The sequence below is a fragment of the Scyliorhinus canicula genome, chromosome 21, assembly GCF_902713615.1.
Source record: "Scyliorhinus canicula chromosome 21, sScyCan1.1, whole genome shotgun sequence".
Classification (NCBI taxonomy): domain Eukaryota; kingdom Metazoa; phylum Chordata; class Chondrichthyes; order Carcharhiniformes; family Scyliorhinidae; genus Scyliorhinus; species Scyliorhinus canicula.
The window spans coordinates 62,825,818-62,838,222 of record NC_052166.1 but is presented as its reverse complement, the minus strand read 5'-3'; the positions used below and the strand labels follow the sequence as shown (position 1 = coordinate 62,838,222).

Genomic DNA, 12,405 nt, shown 5'->3' with positions numbered 1-12,405 from the left:
ACCAGCGCCATCCACACCTGGTCACTGCAGGCGGGTACTCGTCACAAAGGCTTGGGGGGTGGCCTGTGGGGGGGGGGGGCAGGGGGTCTCCATTCCCGGGGGGTCTCCATTCCCGGGGGGGCCTCCAATGGGGTCTGGCCCGCGATGGGGGGCTCACCGATCGGCGGACCGGCCTCTCCACCCCCCGGGCCTACTTCCTTGCGCGACCAGCCCCAGAACCCAGGGGCCATGTTGGTGATGGGCCGGGGCGCTCCGCGAGGTTACCTCGCTGCGTCGGTTGGCACCGGCGCCACAGCGGGGCGCGGGACCCAAGGCGCCGCGTCTTTTACACGGCACCGGGTCTCTGATGCCACGCTGGGGCCCCGCCCCTGTAAAACGCCCGACGCCCCTGCTAGCCCCACGGAGGGTGGAGAATAGGGGTCTGGGAACGGGTGCCGGCGCCGGAGTAAAACACTCCGGTTTTTACTCCGGCATCAGCATTTAGACTCCCATTGGGAGAATCCCGCCTGATGTGTCCACAAAGCCCAAGGAGTTTTGTTGTTATTTATTCTTCAATTTCTTCCTCCCTGGGTTGTTCTGTTTGGAATTCTATGGGCACCTCATTGTGGAATAATAATAAATCAAAACACCACGATCTACATCCTGTAAATTGACGACAGAATTGCTTTAACTTTTAACTGTGACCCTCAAAAAACCCAAGAAAGCCATGATTTAGGGCTGAGCTGGAGTCGTCTGGACTTTCCGCTTGATCGATCTTCGCGAGCATTCCTGAAGGTGAGAGGAAAATCCTCGGGGATTTCCTTCTCCTATTTCACTCCATCCTTCCGGCCTCGGGCGACTGCCTGTGCGCAGTCTGCACTTTCTCCTCGTGTCTGTGTGAGTTTCCTCCGGGTGCTCCGGTTTCATTCCACAGTCCAAAGATGTGCAGATTAGGTGGATTGACCATGATAAATTGCCCCTTAGTGTCCAAAAGGTTAGGTGGGGTTACTGGGTTACGGGGATCGGGCGGAGACGTGGGCTTAAGGTGCTCTTTCCAAGGGCCAATGCAGACTCGATGGGCCGAATGGCCTTATCCTGCACTGTAAATTCTATGATTCGATGATTGATCCAGGAGTTTCAATAAAGGTGCCCAGGATTACTGTGTGTGGGGGACACACACACACACGTCATTAGAACCATATAATCAATAGAGTGGTTTCTGGAGAGCAGTGGATTGTGGGTATTGCAGCCACCATTGCTTGCCACTTGTGGCCAGGATTAACATGCGGTGGGAGCAGCAGGGGTGGGGTGGGGCCATGTGGAGGTGAAACCACTGAAGAGGTGGAGAACACGGTCCAGCTGGAGGTGGCATTTCAGACGTTTGGGGGTTCAACCCCCATTCTGGACACTTGAGCACAAAATCTATGCCGGCAATCCAGGTGAGGGATTGCCACCTTTGTGATGAGACGGTAAACCAAGGCTCGGTCTGTCCATTCAGGTGGAAGTAAAAGATCCCACGGCGCTATTTTGAAGAACAGCAGAAGGGTTATTCTTGGTGTCTTGACCCATATTTATCCCTCAATCAACGTCACAGTTACAGATACTGTGGTCATGTTGTCACATTATTGGGATTTTTTTGTGCACAATTTGACTCTTGCGCTTCCCTTCATAATAATAACACCCGCGCTTCATTCGTATTTAATTGCAGAGCTGACATAAAAGATGTGAAACCAACGCAAATTCTTTCTGTATTTTTAAGGGTTGCAATATGTGGATTGTCCACTAGATGCCACTGTAGCTCTGTCTTTTCCTTGCAGAGTAAAAGTAAAATTGAGGAAATTTGTCAACTTTTCGTGCATCTAAACCTGGTGCATTTTCAGCGTTATTGGTTGGATCTTGTCTCACTTGACCTGTGCTCATTGGTTCCTGACTCAGCAGAGCATCAAAGTTAAAGTTCTCATCATTATTTTCGAATCCCTCCATGGCCTCACCCCTCCCTAGCTCTCTCATCTCCTCCAGCTCCATAGCCCACTGAGATCTCTGAACGTCCCCAACTCTAACCACTTCACCCTTGGTGGCCATGCCTTCAGCTGCCTCAGACCTCAGCTCCAAAATGTACTCCCTTTACCTCTCTCTCTCTCTCTCTCTTTCTCCTCCTTTAACAATGCTTCTTAAAGTCTCTTTTGCCAAGCCTTTGATTACCTGTCCTTGTAGCTTCTTATCTTGCCGGGTGTCAAATGTGAAATGTTCCTGTGAAATGCCTCAGGACATTTCCATAGAATCTACACAAGAGGCCATTCGGCCCATCACATCTGCACCAGCCATCTGGAAGAGCAGCCCACTCAGCCGTACGCCCCCACCTTATTTCCACAACCCCACCTGATCTTTGGACGCTGAGGGACATGGCCAATCCACCTAACCTGCACATCTTTGGACTGTGGGAGGAAACCGCAGCACCCGGAGGAAACCCACGCAGTCACGGGGAGAATGTGTGCACAGACAGTCACCCGAGGCCGGAATCGAACCCGGGTCCCGAGAGGTGTGAGGAGGCAGAGCTAACCACTGTGCCACCATGCCGCCCCCATTAAATTATGGGTGGTATATGTAAATGCAAATTGTTGCTATGAGATAAAGGCGCATGGACATCCTTGTGTCAGTAATCCCCAAGCTTGAGTGCATGTGGAGGGAGGCGTTGAATCGAGATGGTGCCATCACCCACAGCATCCAGAGGTGACGCAGGAAGAAGCCTTTTTGCGCAACAAGTAGTTAGGATTTGGAATGTATAACCTAGTAGGGTAATGAGCAGCGAATCAACAGAACCCTCCCGAAGGGAATCGGATAAATACTTGTAGGAGAGCATAAAGCAGTGCAGTGATGTGGGAAAAGAGCGGGGAAGGGTTGCTTTTAAAAAGAGATGGTGCAGACCCAATGGGCTGAATGGCCTCCTGTCCTGGGCTATTCTGTGATGTTACAGGGTGGTAGTGGTCGGGAGTGAGGGGGGTGATGGATGTGTGGGAGGGTGTGTGGTGAATAGTGAAGGGGTGATGAATGTGTGGGAGGGTGTGTGGGAGAACGTATGGAATGTTGTGTGGGACGGTGTGTGGTGGGTAGTGAGGGTGGGGAGGGTGTTTGGGAGGGTGTGTGGGAGGGTGTATGGGAGTGTGTGTGGTGGGGTGTGAGGGGGTGTTGGATGTGTGGGATGGTCTGTGGGGTGTGTGGGAGGGTGTGTGGTAGGTAGTAAGGGAGGGGAGGGTGTGTGAGAGGGTGTGTGGTTGGTAGTGAGGGAGGGGACGGTGTGTGGGAGGTTGTGTAGGAGGCTGTGTGGGTGGGTGTGTGGGTGGGTTTGTGGGAGGGTGTGTGGTAGGTAGTGAGGGAGGGGAGGGTGTGTGGGAGGGTGTGTGGGTAGATGTGTGGATGGGTGTGTGGGTGGGTGTGTGGGTGGGTGTGTGGGAGGGTGCGTGGGTGGGTGGGTGTGTGGGTTTGTGGGAGGGTGTGGGAGGGTGTGTGGGTGGGTGTGTGGGTGGGTGTGTGGGAAGGTGTGTAGGAGGGTGTGTGGGTGGGTGTGTGGGTGGGTGTGTGGGAGGGTGTGTGAGAGGGTGTGTGTAGGTAGTGGGGGAGGGTGTGTGGGTGGGTGTGTGGGAGGGTGTGTGGTAGGTAGTGAGGGAGGGGAGGGTGTGTGAGAGAGTGTGAGGGAGGGTGTGTAGGAGGGTGTGTGGGTGTGTGGGAGGGTGTGTGGGAGGGTGTGTGGGTGGGTGTGTGGGTGGGTGTGTCGGTGGGTGGGTGTGTGGGTGGGTGTGTGGGAGGGTGTGTGGTAGGTAGTGAGGGAGGGGAGGGTGTGTGAGAGAGTGTGAGGGAGGGTGTGTGGGAGGGTGTGTGGGAGGGTGTGTGGGAGGGTGTGTGGGTGGGTGTGTGGGTGAGTGGGTGTGTGGGAGGGTGTGTGGGTGGCTCTGTGGGAGGGTGTGTGGGTGTGTGTGTGGGTGTGTGTGTGGGAAGGTGTGTGGGTGGGTGTGTGGGTGGCTCTGTGGGAGGGTGTGTGTATTGAGTGATGCTGAGTCCCCAATGTTGACCGTAATTTCTGCTTAAAGAGATGAGCTGTCTGTTTAGGACATCAATCCTCTATAGAAGTGACTTCTTGTTCAGTAATTTGTTACATTTAAAAGAATTGAACTGAACGTAACTTTCATGTTAAATCCTAATGCCCAGTGATTATTATTTAATTTTTTAAAAAATTAATTCACAGTATGTGGGCATGGCCGACTAGACCAGTATTTATTGCCCGTCCCTAATTGGCCTTGAGAAGGTGGTGATGAGAGGCCACTTTGAACCACTGCCATCCATATGGTGTAAGTACACCCACAGTGCTGTTAGGGAGGGAGTGCCAGGGATTCCCAGCTATCTGTTGCTCTTGTCCTTCTATATGGCTGTGGCCGTGGATTTGGAAGTTCCTTAACCAGTTCCTGTGGGACATCCTGTAGATGGGGCACAAGGCTGACACTTTTCGGTGGTGGGAGGTTTGAAATATTTGTGGGAGGGAGAGCAATCAAGAGGGGCTGCTTTGTCCTGGATGATACCGAGATTCTTGAGTGCTTTTGGAGTTCTTGCACTCATCCAGGCAAGTGGAGATCTGTGATTTGTCCCTCTTCCTGTCTGTGTAAGTATTGGCACTGGCCCACCCTATCTTCCTTTCGAGACAGCAATAATGATTGATTAACACGGGATACTCCAGTACATTCTCTGGGAACAGTTCTGGTTCAGAGCCTTGGGCATGCTAAACTGAACAGCCTCTTTCCAAATCCCGCTGTAGGATTATGGTGCTGCTCCCAGAAAGTGGATAGGGATCCATCCTGACGGGCTTCTGCTCAGTGAACCATCTGCATTCCTTTCACCCACCTTCCTTTCTTGCATTTTACCCTTAGCATCATCACCCACGGCTCGGTGGGCTGCACCCTGGATTTCGAGTCTCACTCCAAAGATTTGAGCCCAGTGCAGTACCGTCGGAGGTACCGGCTTTCAGATGAGAGATGAAACCGAGGCCCAGTCTACCCTCTGGTGGACGTAAAAGATTCTGCAGCACTATTCTGCCGGGCTGGCTAACCCAGTGGAGGAAATTCAAATCTTGCCTTGAATCCTGTGACCCCCATTTTAAATCCCATTGGTACAAGTGCAGTATGAAACTCTGGTTATAACATACCCCCTGCGCTTGATAGAACCCAACTTGAAAGAAGCTCAGAGGATCCCACCTCATTTCGGACAAGGCCTCTGGGGGAACTGGAGCTGGGCGGGGGTGGGGGGGGGTGGGGTCACAGTTTCAGGATTATGGGCCAACCATTTAGGACGGTGACGAGGAAAGATTTATTCACCAGAAGGGTTGTGGATCTTTTGGATTCTTTACCTCCGGAGGGTTGCAGAAACTCCGTTGTAGAATATATTTGAGGCTGAAGTGGACAGATTTTGGGTCGCGCAGAGAATCCAGGGATGTGGGGAGTGGGCAAGAGAGTGGAGTTAAGTCGAAGATCAGTCTTGACCGCATTGAATGGCAGAGCAGCTTGGAGGGGCTGAATGGTCGACTCCTGCTCCTGTTTCTTATGTTCACATGTCCTTATGCCTGACCAACATTCCTCCTACAATCAGTGGGTAGGCATTTTTGCTGTGAACAAAAATTTGGCTCCCTTCTCTATACACACACACACAGACACAGGAAAACAATAATTATTTGGGTGCAAAGCGCAGTGAGGTATTCCGAGAAATAGGACAAGTCGTTATAGGAGTATTTTGTGCTTTCGGAGCCCATAAAGTAACATTATATCGAGCAGCTTTAAACATCAGCTCGTCTGCCTGTGGCTTTAGTTTAAAAATTGTCACAATTTATGGGTGTGTTACAACTTGAACGAGCACACGGTCTGTGCAGGATTAGCCAGTCGTTTCCGGTCAAGGCCGCACAAGTGAAGCCCCATTTGCGTCTATTTACTGAAAAAGCCCTTTTCCATCTGGCGATTATCGAACTGGACACAATGACTTCTGTGATCGTTTTATTCTTTAATATGTAACGTTTTTTAAATTATTATTCTAAAGTGGCTAATGAAGCTTGTTGTGTTTGAAATTGTATTTTTATTGCTTGTGTTTAAGCGAGTCATCAGACAATCCCACCTATTGTTGCTGTAAAATGGGTCATTTCGTTGAGAGTCAGCCGAGTGAACAAAACCGCATACGGAAGAGCAGACTGTCGCATGTTTTTGCACTGTCGTCTTGTTTCGAAAAAGAAGATGCCAGTCGATTGGTTGCAGCTTTACCGGGACAGGGCAGCATTCCCTGGAAAGTGATGTCTCTGAGCACATTTTGATGCTCGTTTCAGGGCTTAGATTAGATTCGCTGGAACAAGCGCTTGAGCCACAATTTTCGCACCACGGGAGTTGCATCCAGTGGCCATTTGCAATCTCTGGTGCCTGTCACAGTCTCTGATTATCGGACGTGGGAATCGCTGGGCTGGGCCAGCATTTGTTACCCATCAATTGAACCAAGTGGCTTCCTGGACCATTTCACTGATGTGTGACTGGAGTCACATGTAGGCCAGACCGAGTAAGCATGGCAGATTTTCTTCCCTAAAGGACATTCGTAAACCAGATGGGTCTTTACGACAATCGACATTTCAGGTTTTTATTGAATTCAAATTTCGCCATCTGCTCTGGTGGGATTTGAACCCAGAGCTTTATCTGCATTGCTAATCCAGTGACTATATCACTGTGCCATTGCCTACTGCAAGCTGGAAGGTGCTGTCTGAAAGGGGAGGGCAGGTGGAAGCACATGTCGGTGAGAAGGGGATAAATACTTGAAGGGCAAACATTTGCAGGGCTATGGGGGAGAGATCAGGGGAGCAGGATTAATCTAGTAGCTGTGCAGACCCAATGGACCGAATGGCCACCTCCAGTGCTGTATCATTCTGTGAATGGACTCGGGCTATTTACTTTCACGTTTAAAGTAGGAAGCTCGCATGGAGCATAATGACCGGCATCGACCAGTTGGGCCGAATGGCTTGTTTCCCGTGTTGTACATTCTGCAGACCGGTGAATATAGGTGGCTGTCCAGCTCAGCGGAGTGAACTGGAAGAAACGGACAAAAGCATTGCCACGCTCTGAAATGAAAATGCATTAAATTCACCGATGTAATCTTTCTTTGAACCTATAGACTACTTAATGGCGGATGAACGAGAGTCGGGGATAGAGCTTAATAATCTTAACATGACAAAATAGTTGGGCAGACAGGCAGCGAGCCTCATCTCAAGGGCTTATATCATCAAATTAATTTTGCTCCGATTCTGTGAAGTGAGAGGGTTCCTCCACTAATCTGCTGGTGTTTTAAACACTTGGAGCTGTTTTTCTGACATCACAATTCCGCAAAGATAATATTTTTTGCCCGTTAATATATTTAATGCACACACACCCCTCGAACAATAGAAGCTGTGATGTTTAATGCTGCAGATAAATTCTTTTAAGGAGATTGTTTGCTGCTTGAGAATTGCAGACGGATTAGGCAGCGGGAAGACTTGTCCTGGATTTCGGTGTTCCTGCTTCCCTCTTCCCAGATCAAGGTCAGCTGCATTGTCAGCTTTATTTTTTTAAAAAGAAGATTTCTATCCGGTCCACAGGCTTATCAAAGTGTGCTTCGAAAATGTGTGCTTGGGTTTGGAGCAGGTCTGCCAGCTCGGGAAGGGAGGGCGATGGGGAGAAAGGATGACTGAGAGATGATGGGCAGTAGGGAGTGGAGGGAGGGGGAGGATGTTGACCTACATTGGCCTCAAGTCGAGCAATGACTTGATGACAAAACTCTCCTCCTTTGTTTCCAACCCTCATCCCTCCCTGTCTCTGTAATCCCCCACCGCCCTCTGTGACACCCACACTGCCCTCTGTCAACCACTCCCCACCACCCTCTGTGACCCCCCCCCCCCCCCCCCCCCCCCCCACCACCCTCTGTGACACCTGCCCTCCTCCAGTTCTTCACCCCAATTTACATTGCTGCACCACGGGGGGGCCCAGTTTTCCGTTACCTGGACCCAGAAATCTGGCCCCCTCCCCTCAGCCGGCACCTCTCCTCCTCCTCTACCTCGCTTTACTCATCATAGTAATCTTTATTATTGTCACAATTGGTGTACATTAACATTGCAATGAAGTTACTGTGAAAAGCCCCTAGTCGCCACACTCCGGCGCCTGTTCGGGTACACGGAGGGAGAATTCAGAATGTCCAATTCACCTAACAGCACGTCTTTCGGGACTTGTGGGAGGAAACCGGAGCACCCGGAGGAAACCCACACGGACACGGGGAGAATGTGTCCGCACAGGCAGTGACACAAGCCAGGAATCGAACTTGGGACCCTGGTGCTGTGAAGCAACAGTGCTAACCACTGTGCTGCCGTGCCGCCTTTGATCATCTGACCGAATACCTCTTCGCCAGACGTAACCGCACCATGGTTTCAATAGGTAATCATAGAGCCATCGAGGTCTACAGCACAGAAAAGGCCCTTCGGCCCATCCTGCCTGCATCAACCACCTAAACATTCCGATCCCATGCTCAAGAGAAACCCCCAGTTACACTTAATGGACCATTATGGCAGCAGGGAGAATCCCACAATCTCCTTGCACGCGGCCAGAGGTCTTTTGCATCCGCCTGAGGTGGGGGTGGATAGACAGCTTTAAATTCTCATGTGAAGGGCAGCCCCTCCAACAGTGCAGCACTCCCCCTGTATTGCTGGGGAGCACCAACCGAGCTTTCATGTTCAAGTCCCAGGGGGTGAGCCTGGAACCCACAACCTCTGTCTCGGAACTGGGGCACAGCTCTGACATTCAGACACAAAGCTACTGAGATATCCCAGTCCACACGGTGAGGTAGATCATTGGAGGGTCCTTCTGTTGCTTCAGTTGAAAAATGCAGCTTTGCCAAGCGCTCTTTGATAAGCATGGTCGGGTTTTTCTGAAATATACCTCCAAAATGTATTCCTAAAATATTGGGGCTTCCGAGTGCGGACGGGACAGATTGGCTTGGATGCTGCCGGGTGTGAGGCCTGACAAAGATTTGGAAAAATTGGGTCGTCTTTCGTTAAAACAGCGTGGGTGATGTGACGAGGAAAAAAAAATGTGCATCAAATTATGGAACAATGGGACCTGGTGGATGCGTTTTCCACTTGGTGAGGGGGTTAGCAGCGAGGAGTCAAAGACAGAAGATTAAATGGAAGAGATTAAGAGCAGGCAGCAAGAGAATCTTTGTCTGTCACACACACACACACAGAGAGTAGTGTGAAGCGGTGGGATTGACTTTGTTTCTGTCTTAACCATTAACCCTATCTGAACATTTTTAGATTAGATTGGATAGGTGGATGAAAGAATTGGGGTTGAAAGGATTTGGGGAGAGGACAGATCAATGTGTTCAGGACAGTGTTGCTAGTGGGGTGTGTCTTGTTACCTGTGTGATAGGTAACTCGTGCTACTCAATCCTTGGACGTGCAATGCCCTGCCTGCAACAGTAGTGGACTCGCCAACACTAAGGGCATTCAAATGGTCATTGGATAGGCATATGGACGATAAGGGAATAGTGTAGATGGGCTTTGGAGGGGTTTCACAGGTCGGCGCAACATCGATGGCCGAAGGGCCTGTACTGCGCTATAATGTTCTATGTTCTATGTTGGTTGATGGTCAGGTCTACTGAATCTCGATGAAGAAGACTCAAACTCGTCCAGTAACAACAAAGATTTATTGAGTAACTCTAACACCAAGTGCATGTGTTCTTTACTTTAACGTTGATCCTAGTGATAAGATTAACAAGATCTAACAACAGTCGATGCGTAACTACACTAACTATCTGAACTATTCTGATATTGCCCTGATCACAGTACACCAGAGAGAGAGAGAGAGAGAGAGAGAGAGAGAGAGAGAGAGAGAGAGAGAGACCCAGACCCAATGTGGCTGCCTTTTATACCCCTGTTGGTCCGGCCCTCTAGTGATCATGTGGTGCTACTGATTTCTCATTAACACCTTGTGTACATGCACATAGAGAGACCACTAGAGGGCGGGGTGGGCTGCGTTTCAAAGACAGCACGGGGCTGGTTGGAACGACCCCTTCTGTGGTGCGTTTCTCTGTATTTTCCTCTATTTGGGACAAAACACAATCTGTTAAGCTCCTTTGGCTGTTTCTGTGCCGTTTCGTGCCAGGAAAAGGGAACAGCTTATTACTGCAGAAATGCAATGAGATTTACGTAAGCTGATTGTGGCACAAAACACTTTGGCAGCTGTGTTTCCGCACAAGAGAAAAAAAAATCAGACATCTGTCACCATTACATGTCTGTAGCATGGGCCAAGACAGGCAAGAAATTCTCCTCTCTCACAAAGTCCCTCCAAGTCTAGGACATTCGTTTCCTTCCTGGGACCATTCATGAGTTTTTAAAACGAAAGATGTGTAGAAATCGCGGCCTTTTTTGGAGTTTAAAAGGCACCAGTTTATGACCAAGCTTTATTTTAACTCTCCGTGCTGATACATTCACTTGTAACGAATGGCGAATAAGGCCAGTCACTTGAATAGCGTGTGTTTTTCAGACTGGTTGAAGTGGAGGTCACACCTGCAGTGATACTGTATGAAATGAAATGAAATGAAAATTGCTTATTGTCACGAGTAGGCTTCAATGAAGTTACTGTGAAAAGCCCCTAGTCGCCACATTCCGGCGCCTGTCCGGGAATCGAACCGTGCTGCTGGCCTGCTTGGTCTGTTTTAAAAGCCAGCAATTTATCCTGGTGAGCTAAATATGTACATAGAGAGACACGTAAAGGGTTAATGATTACATCTTAGTGTAACACAACCACTAGAGGGCAACACTAGATTCCACAGGGTGGCATGTGGCGCAGTGGTTAGCACTGGGACTGCGCCACTGAGGACCCGGGTTCGAATCCTGGCCCTGGGTCACTGTCCTGTGGAGTTTGCACATTCTTCCCGTGTCTGTGTGGGTTTCACCCCTCCCCAACACAAAATTTTAAAAAAACACTAGATTCCACTTTATATATGAGGACTCAAAGGATCTTGGATCTCCTCCAACCAGGAGTGACTAGACAGCAGAGTGTTCGAGAGATCGATCACAGCATAGTTAGCACGTTTAGTTTAAATTAGTTAATACTTTAATATAGGTTCCTTGATTACTAGTTATAGTTCTGCAGAGTCTGCAAACTCAATATTAATCAATTCATTATTCAATAAATCTGTTTTGCTTTAAGTTGAAGATTGGTGGTTTCTTAAGAATCACACCATCAGACCATTCTGGATATATAAAGCAAAGAGTAACAATATATTACCAAAGAGTAATCTAACAACATCAGGCACGTTCAGGGGATTCGACATTGTAACTGGCTCCGTTTCCTCCTCTCGTCCTGCAAGTCCTCTGTGTATCTCTGTGCTCCTCCGATTCTGGCCTCTTCCTGCCTGGCTCCTAAGCTCCGGAATCCCCTTCCCGAACCCCCCTCTCTCCCTTTATGCTGCCCCTTGAACCCACCTCCTTGACCAAGCGTCTGATCACCTAACCGTGTTCTAATATCTCCTTATGTGATTTGGTGTCAAGGTGTGTTTGACAACGTTCCGATGTGCAGGTTGGGCGGATTGGCCGTGATAAAATTGCCCCTTAGTATCCAGGAATGTGCAGGTTGGGTGGCGATAGGGCAGGGGGAGCGGCCCTAGGTGGGGGTGCTCTTGCGGAGGGTTGGTGCAGACTCGATGGGCCGAATGTCCTCCTCCTGCACTGTATGGATTCTATGGGGTGCATCATGGAAGATTTGTAACGATGATAAAGGCGCTGCAGGAATGTAGGTTTTGGTGGTGGTGGGACCTGACAGGCCTCACAGTCCTGCTGCTTTGAGTCGGACTCTGAGACACAGACATGCTGATAAAAGAAAGACTTGCATTTATATAGTGCCTTTCCTGACCAAGAGCTATCCCAAAGCAAATCACGCCCGGTTGGATACTTTTGAAGTGTCGTCCCTATTGCGGCTCATGAACTGCGGCCGTCAATCGCGCCTCATCCACATTTCTGCCCTTCATTTTAGAAAAAGCGATGGGACATTGGTGAAGGTGCAAAAAAGGATCTACAGGGACGGCACCAGAGCTGAGAGATGATAGCTGGCTGCAATGATTGCACGGGCTGGGTCTCTTTTGTCTGTGTGGAGATCTTCGAGGCTATGAATACGTTTGACAGGGTAGACAAGGAGATGGTGTTTCCACTTGCCAGTGACTAGAGGTTATAAATGTAGGATAGTCACGAATAAGTAGAGAATTCAGGAGAAACCTCTTTACCCGGAGAATAGTGAGAATGCAAAACTCATTGTTACAAAGAGTAGTTGAGGAGAAAGTATAGGTACTTTTCAGGGGAAGCTGGATAAACACATGTGGGAGGTAGGAATAGAA

The 12,405-nt window shown here is 49.6% G+C and overlaps 1 protein-coding gene across 4 annotated transcripts in view; it reads left to right on the top strand.

Moving 5' to 3' along the window:
• The window catches only part of LOC119955771, a 168,717-nt gene that overhangs the window by 75,091 nt on the left and 81,221 nt on the right, over positions 1–12,405 (top strand). The gene's annotated exons all lie outside the window — the stretch shown is intronic.